The 8610-nt window shown below is 40.0% G+C and overlaps 1 pseudogene; it reads left to right on the top strand.

Annotated features, from left to right (window-relative positions):
• The first annotated feature begins 318 nt into the window (after nt 1-318).
• LOC102849221 overlaps nt 319-8610 on the top strand; it is a 57249-nt pseudogene continuing 48957 nt past the window's right edge.

Genomic DNA, 8610 nt, shown 5'->3' on the forward strand with positions numbered 1-8610 from the left:
ATGTTCAAATTATGAATCAATTTTTAATTCTAAATTTATCTTCTAAGGATTTGTAATCACCGTGAAAGTTTGAATAGTGTGTTCACTCCATCAACTCAACACCAACAGTTCTCAGGTTGCAAATGTACTTTATATAAGTGTATGCTGTAAGAAAGAAGCTTTGGTTGTGTAGTCTACTGGGAGCTGAAGTACTAGTTCAAAATCCATACCTTTGTGGTTGTTCAAGTCCATTAGCAGCACCAAGTGAGAAAGATGAGAGGGGTGTCAGAACCCTTGATAATCGGCTTTTCTAGCCATTGTATTAGCCCCATTAGCGACATGATCTATAGCTACCTTAACTGTGGACACATGGTCTTGAAAATCCTCAACAGCTGTGTGACCACTGTCCACACTGTGAAATATGGTGGTGGAGAGACTCTGAAGACACTGACAATGACGGTGGTGGAGAAATGGTGAAGAGACTGTGGCACTACTATGAAGTAACTGGGGCGAGGTGTAACCAGAAGAACTTTAGAGATGGAACCACAATTAAAGATTGTGCTTCCTGGGAGACTGAATAAAAAGCTGACCTGTAACTACTCTGAGATAAAGGAAACCAGAGGTTTATTTGTGCTGCTGAACTAAACTTAGACTGTCGCTTGTTGACTAAAACTTTCTGAAACAATTGAAGAATTGTGTCCTGCTTTTAATCTGGCTTGGGACTGCTGGATGAAACCTGGACTGGCATTGTATGATATTCTTTGCCTTCCCCACTCCCCAACCTATTTTTCATATAAACTCTACAATAATGAGTAAAGTCTTTGAGTCAATTTACAGTAAACATTGGACCAGATGATTGGTAGAAATAGATGCAGGAGTGTATGAGGTAGTATATCTGACCTGGTAGCTATGTGTATGGTACTATGGCAGAATCATGATAGATGGATTGAGATTGTTAACAATTTCAGCTTGTTCCATTCTACAATCAACACTCTCGGCATCATTGCATTTGTAAAATCTGCTGTCAGAGACATGTCCAGAGTGCAGAAGAACAAAGCTGTCTGTCTAGAAAATCCAGGCCATGGTCTTCACAATTACTTGCTATGCATCAGAGATCTGGACAGTGATTGAGGATGGCAGAAGAATTAATGCCTTTGAGTTATGGTGCTGGAAAAGAGTATTGAAAATATCATGGACTTCCAAGAAAACTAACAGGTCTGTCCTAGAGACAGTGAAACCAAGCTACTCCTTGGAAGGAAGGATTTTGAGACTTCATCTCACATACTTTTGGCATGTAGCCACGAAGAACCAGTCTTTGGAGAAGGATATCATGCTTGGAAGGGTGGAGGAAGAAAAGGAAGGCCCTAGATAAGAAAGAGTGTTATAATTGCTGGGGAAATAAGGGTAGATGTGTCAGAGATGGAGATATACTCAGCATAGAGCTGGGTTCCGAGTTATTGTGCATAGGATACTATGAGTAATAGTCAACTCAATGGCACATAACAACAACAATGAACATTATTGATGGATAGAATTCTCCCGAATGAAGTGGGTAAAAATCAGTCTCGGTCACCCTCACATTGCATCTGCTCCTTTCACAATGAGAAGTTTCCTTCCATGTGATTTTTAGTCTTGAAAACCATTAAAGGGTTACTCCCAACAGTCAGGAAATCAAAAGATGAATTGCGTATGGAGTGAGGTGTGGATCTTGCTTGAGTTTTCTGCAGATACTCTTCCAATTTTGCCAGCACCATTTGTTAAAAAGGCTGTAGTTTCCACATTTATTTCATCTCCTTATAAAAAATCAGTTGACCATAGGTGGATGGGCTGATTTCTGGACTCCAAATTCTATTCCATTAATCTATGTGTCTGTCATTGTACCAGTACCATGTTGTCTTGACCACCACAGTAGTGTAGTAGGATTTGAAATCAGGGAGTAAGATGCCTCCTACCTTGTTCCTCTCTTTAAGGAATGGTTTCCTTATTCAGAACCTCTTTCCAATCCAAATGAAATTAGAGATTGCCTTTTCCACTTCATTAAAGAATGGGATTGATAGTTCTATTAGGATTGTATTGAATGTGTAAATTGCCTTTGGTAGTATTGTAATTTTCACAATATTGAGTCTTCCCATCCATGAGCAAGTGATATTCTTCCACTTCTCCAGGTCTCTTTTTGTTTCTTGTAGTAATTTTTTTGTAATTTTACTTGAATAGATCCTTTGTGCTTCTGGTTAGGTTTACTCCTAAGTGTTTAATCTTGTGATTAGCTACTTTGAAGGATACTGTTTTTCTTAGCTCCAGTTCTGTATTCTCTTTGTCACTGTAGAGAAATCCAATTGATTTTTGTGGATCATAGACGTAGGACTAAAACCAATAACTACAAACTTCATTAAAGAAAAGCTTGGAAGAACTCTAGAAGCCCTAATCCGCAACATAAACAGTCTTCCAAGCATCCTGGAAAATCTACAACTCCTTGTTGTATGAAAAAAAATAGATGAATGGGACCTTCTAAGAATCAAATTCCTATGCACATCCAAAAACTTCCTTCTCCAATACAGTAAGAAGGGAAGCCACAGATTGGGGGGAAAATATTTGGTAATGACATGTCAGATAAATGGAAACACGGAGAAAGAGGAACAACTGTAGGGAGACACTAGTGATTGGAACATGGAATGTGAGAAGCATGAATGTAGAAAAATTGGACATTGTTAAGAAAGAAATGGTACGCATAAATATTGACATAGTAAGCATTAGTGAAACGAGATGGCTTGGCATGGGACATTTTGAATCAGACGATTATATGATTTACTATGCCAGGGATGAAAAAGTGAGGAAAAAGTGGGGTTGGTTTCATAATTTAAAAAGTCATTTCTAGAACCACCCTGAAATACAATGTGGTGAGTAACAGGAGAATATCCATACGCATACAAGGAAGTCCAGTGAATACCACTATCATTCAAATATATGCACCAACAACTAGAGCCAAAGAGGAGGAAATAGAAGATTTCTACCAACTTTTGCAGTCAGAAATTGATCAAACATGCAATGAAGATGCATTAATATTAATGGGTGACTGGAACTCAAAAGTTGAGAACAGGGAAGAAGGATCAGTAGATGGAAAACGTGGGCTCTGTGAGAAAAATGAGGCTGGAGATAGAATGATAGAGTTCTGCAAATTCAATGATTTATTCATTGCAAATACCTTTTCTAAGAAACATAAACGCAGGCTATACACATGCATATCACTTGGTATGCACAGGAATCAAATCGATTACATTTGTGGAAAGACTCACTGGAGAAGTTCAATATCAGCAGAGAAAACCAGGACAGGTGCTTATGGTGGGACAGAACACCAACTACTCATATGCAAGTTCAAGCTGAAGTTGAGGAAAATTAAATCAAGTTCATGGGAACCAAGATTTGACCTTAAGTCTGTCCCACTAGAATTTCAAAACCATCTTAGGAACAGATTGGAGGCCTTGAGCACCAATGAGCTCTGGGAGGATATCAAGAAAATCATCCATGAAGAATGCGAAAAATCATTACAAAGGCTGAAGAAGAAGAAAAGACCAAGATGGATGTCAGATGAGATTCTGAGTATTGCATTAGAGTTCTGAGAAGCCAAAACTGAAAGAAGAATCAAGAAATCAAAGAGCTGAACAGAAAATTTCAAAAGGGAGCTTGGGATGATAGAGCAAGATACTATAATGAAATGTGCAGAGAGCTGGAGTCAGAAAATCAAATGGGCCAAACTCAGCGTTTCTTGAGCTGAAGGAGTTGAAAAACAAATTCAAGCCACAGGTGGCAATACTTAAGGATAGTTTGGGTAGAATGTTGAATGATCCAGGAAGTATAAAAAGAAGATGGAAGGAGTACACACACAGTCACTGTATCAGAAAGAATTGGCTGACACAGAGGAATTTAATGAAATAACATGTCAGCAAGAGCCTATGGTGATGAAAGAGGATTTTCAAGTTTCTCTGAAGGAATTGGCAAAAAATAAGGTTCCAGGAGTTGACAGAATACCACTTGATATATTTCAACAAACAGATGCTGACCTGGATGTGCTCACTAAGTTGTGCCAGGAAATCTGGAAAATAGCCAGCTGGCTAACTGACTGGAAGAGATCGGTATTTGTTCCCATTCCAAAGAAAGGTGATGCAACAGAGTGTGCAAATTATCGAACAATATCATTGATATCACATGCAAGCAAGATTCTGCTGAAAATTATCCAAAAACGTTTGGAACAATATATCAACAGAGAACTGCCAGATGTGCAGGCTGGATTTAAAAGAGGTTGTGGTATTAGGGATGTTATAGCTAATGGACCTTGGCACAAAGCAGAGAATACCAGAAGAATGTCTATTTGTGCTTCATTGACTATGAAACGGCTTTCGACTGTGTGGATCACAACACGCTATGGCTGACTCTGAGAAGAATGGGAATCCCAGAACATTTGATTGTGCTAATGTGAAATCTATACTTGGACCAAGAGGCAGTCGTCAGAACAGAGCAGGGAGACACTGGATAGTTCAAAATCAAGAAAGGGGTCCGTCACGGATGTATTTTGTCTGCATACCTTTTCAATCTGTATGCAGAGCAGATCATCTAAGATGCTGGGCTGTACGAGGAGGAATGTGGCATCAGGATTGGTGGAAGAATCATCAACAATCTGCATTATGCAGATGATACAACGCTGCTTGCTGAAACTGAGGAGAACCTGAAGTGCTTGCTGCAGAAAGTCAAGGACTGCACTCTTCAATATGAATTGAAGCTCAACATCAAGAAAACAAAGATTCTCACCACTGGGCCAACTGGCAGCATCAGTATGGATGGTGAAGAGATTGAGATAGTTAACAGTTTTAGTTTACTTGGTTCCACAGTCAACATTCCTGGTAACAGCAGCTAAGAAATCAGGAGATGAGTTGCATTGGGAAAGTCAGCTGTGAGGGACCTGTCAAGAGTACTGAAGAGCAACGATGTCAGGCTGGAGACTAAGGTGTGCCTGATCCAGGCTATAGTCTTCGCAATTACATGTTATGCATCAGAGAGTTGGACAGTGAATAGGAATGATAGAAAGAGAATTGATGCCTTTGAGCTGTGGTGCTGGAGAAGAGTGTTGAATATACCATGGACTGCTAGGAGAACAAACAGGTTTGTCCTGGAGAGGGTGAAGCCAGAATGCTCCTTGGAGTCAAAGATTCTAAAGCTTCATCTGATATACTTTGGGCATGTTGCAAGGAGGGACTGGTCCTTGGAGAGGGACATCATGTTTGGGAGAGTGGAGGGACGGCACAGGAGAGGAAGACCCTAGATGAGATGGATCGATTCTGTGAATGGAGTGGTGGGAATGAGTGTGTTTGAGACAGCGAGGTTGGCACAGGATAGAACGGTGTCTAGGGCTCTTATACATAGGGTAGCTATTAGTTGCAGGCGACTCGATGGCACACAACAGCAACAACAACAACAATGTCAGATAAGGGACTTAAATCTAGAATTCATAAAATACTTGAGTACCACAAAATAAAAGTAAATAACCCAATTGAAAAATGGGCACAGAATATGAACAGACACTTCACCAAAGAAGACATTCAGATGGCCAACAAGCACTTGAAGAAATGTTCAAAATCCCTAGCTCTAAGAGAGATGCAAATCAAAACAACTCTGAGATGTGTAATCTCACCCCAGTAAGAATAGTAAAATTTAACAGAACAGCTTATAACAAATGCTGGCAAGGTTGTGGAGGATCTGGAACCCTTATTCACTGCTGGTGAGAGTGTAAAATGGTGCAAACATTATGAACGGCTATATGGTGCTCTCTCAAAAAGTTGCAAATAGAAATACCATTTGACCCTGAAATTCCATTACTTGGAATATACCCCACAGAAACCATAACCACCACCAAAGCAGATATATGCACACCCAGTTTATTGCGGCTTTGTTCACAATAGCAAATGGCTAGAAACACCCCAAGTGCCAATCAACAAACGAATGGCTAGAGAAGTTCTGGCATATTCACACAATGAAATTCTATGTTTCATTAAAAAAACGATGAAATAGTATACAAAATGGGTGACACTGAAGGACATTATGTTGAGTGAAATAAAAGGTCACAAAAAGACAAATACTGCCTACTACCACTGTGATGCTAAACATTGTGACACTGATGTGTCAAATGTGATAATGGTTACCCATAGGTGGAGCTCCTCAATTAAAACAAGCTTGGGAGCAGGAGTGGTGTCCACTTCCGAAATAGCTTGCCTCTGGAAACCCTATGAACTTGGAGAAAAAAACGAAAGTTACACAAGTGTTCAGGTCTTTCATTCATAGGGTCACTATGAGTAGGGTCACTCCAACTCAAAGGCAATTAACAACAATAACAACAAGTCAACATCAAGAAAAGAGAAATTTTTATCACTGGGCCAATTATTAGTATCATGAAATGTGGAGAAGATAGGTGGTTAGGAATTTCATCTTGCTTCGCTCACATTCAATACTCTTGGCACCTGCAGTCAGGAAATAAAAAGATAAGTTGCATTGGGAAATTCTCTATCAGAGACCTCTCCAGAATGCTGAAGAGCAACAACATCAGTCTGGAGATTAAAATGATCCTGATCAAGGTCATGGTCTTTATCGTTGCTTGTTATCCATCAGAAAACTGGAAAACGACTAAGGATGACCAAAGAATAAACAATGCTTTTGAATTGTGGTGCTAGAAAAGAGTACTGAACATACCATGGACTGCCAAGAGAATAAATAGGTCTGTTCTGGAGAGGGTGAAGCCAAGTTGCTGTGTGGAGGCAAAGATTTTGAAATTCTGTCTTACATACTTTAGGCATGTGGCCAGGAGGGACCTGTCCTTGGGGAAGGGCATGTTTATAAGGTGGAGGGTCAGCACAGGAAAGGAAGACCCTGGATGAGACAGATTGACACAGTGACTAGGATAATGTCAGAGACAGTGTGATAGGCTCAGGATAGAGCATGGTTTAAACCTATTGTTCACAATATCACCACAAGTCACAGTCAGTCAGATGGCACATAACAACAAATATAGTGTTCATAGTGTTTTCAGAGGCCTGCTGTTTCAGAAATGGTTGGTCAATCCTGCTTCCAATTCTGTCTTAATCTGGTTTCTCCACTAAAGCCTTCCCATCATATGTGATCCCTATGGAATTTGACACACTGGTGACCCATCTTTCAGCATCATAACAACCCACAAGTTACCCAGTACAGTAAACTGAAAAACTAATGCTGTACTAATAATTAGAAGAATGATAAGCCCAAGCTACAAAGTAATTCATAATATGCAGCTCAATGCCCCAACACAACAAACTGAGATACAAGTCTCACAGTTTAGGAGGCTCAATGTCTGAGTCCCAGGTACCAGGTGGTGCAGGCAGAGGAGCCCATAGGGCTTTGTTTCACATACTTTGCATATGTTGCTAGTAAAGGCTGTTCCTTCAAGAGGAACATTATACTTGGAAAGGTGGAGGGGTAATGAAGGAGAGTTAAGATCCTCCACCAGGTGGACTGACACAGTGCCTATAGCAATGGCTCAAGTATATTAGAGATTGTGAGGACAGCACAGGATAGGGCAGAGTTCCGATCCATTGTTCATAGGGTCACTATGGTTTGTACTCAACTTGATGGCACCTTAACAACACCACCAAAAGTGGTATAGTATTCTAGGATTCCCCTTCTTCTCTATGTTAGCCATGTTGTTGCTGTTAAGTGCTGTCGAGTCTTAGACGACACATAGTGACCTTATGAACGAAAGACCTGAACATTTATATAATTTTCATCATTTCTCCAGGGTCATAGAGTTTCTGGAGACAAACTATTTTGGAAGTGGATGCCATTCTAAGCTTGTTTTAATCAGGGAGCTCCACCAAACACTGTCCACCATGGGTAACCATTATTGCATTTAACACATCAGTGACACAGTGTTTAGCATCACAGCAACCATGAGTTACCTCTGTACACCAAATGGACAGACCAGTGCTATACAAATTAGAAGAATGTTTGACCAAAACCAATTAAAACCAGGCCCAAAGGCCACAGGCCTGAGATCCCAAATGTGTTTTTAAATAGGAAGCTGAATTAAATAAACTCACATCCATTAGTGAGTCAACATTCCTCTGTAATCTTAACCAGAACCAGCAAACAAACTTCTGTAGAATCTGGCTGCTGCGGGCGACTTCCAAACTGGATTCCAGCCCTATATTGCTGACCAAATGTGTTTTTAAATAGGAGGCCAAATCAAATCATCTCACACCCATTAGAGAGTCAACATTCCACTTTAATCCTCACCAGGACCAGCAAACAAACCTCTGTAGAGTTCGGCTGCTGCAGACAACTTCCAAACTAGATCTATACAGTCAAATGCCTTTGGGAAGCCTATAAAACACAGATAAATATTTTTCTAGTATTATCTGCTTTCAGCCAGGATTCATCTGATCAGCAGTTACAACCATGATTTCATAGATTCTTTTCAATTCCACTTGAATTTCTGGCAGTTCTCTATGTACTGTTTTACTCAATTTTAGATGATCTTCAACAGTATACTTGCTTGTGATCTTACTGATATTGTTTGATAAATTCCACATTCTGTTGGATCACCTTTTTTTTTTT

This window comes from Elephantulus edwardii, unplaced genomic scaffold (assembly GCF_000299155.1).
Source record: "Elephantulus edwardii isolate Elephantulus edwardi_28Jun2011 unplaced genomic scaffold, EleEdw1.0 scaffold00547, whole genome shotgun sequence".
Taxonomy (NCBI): domain Eukaryota; kingdom Metazoa; phylum Chordata; class Mammalia; order Macroscelidea; family Macroscelididae; genus Elephantulus; species Elephantulus edwardii.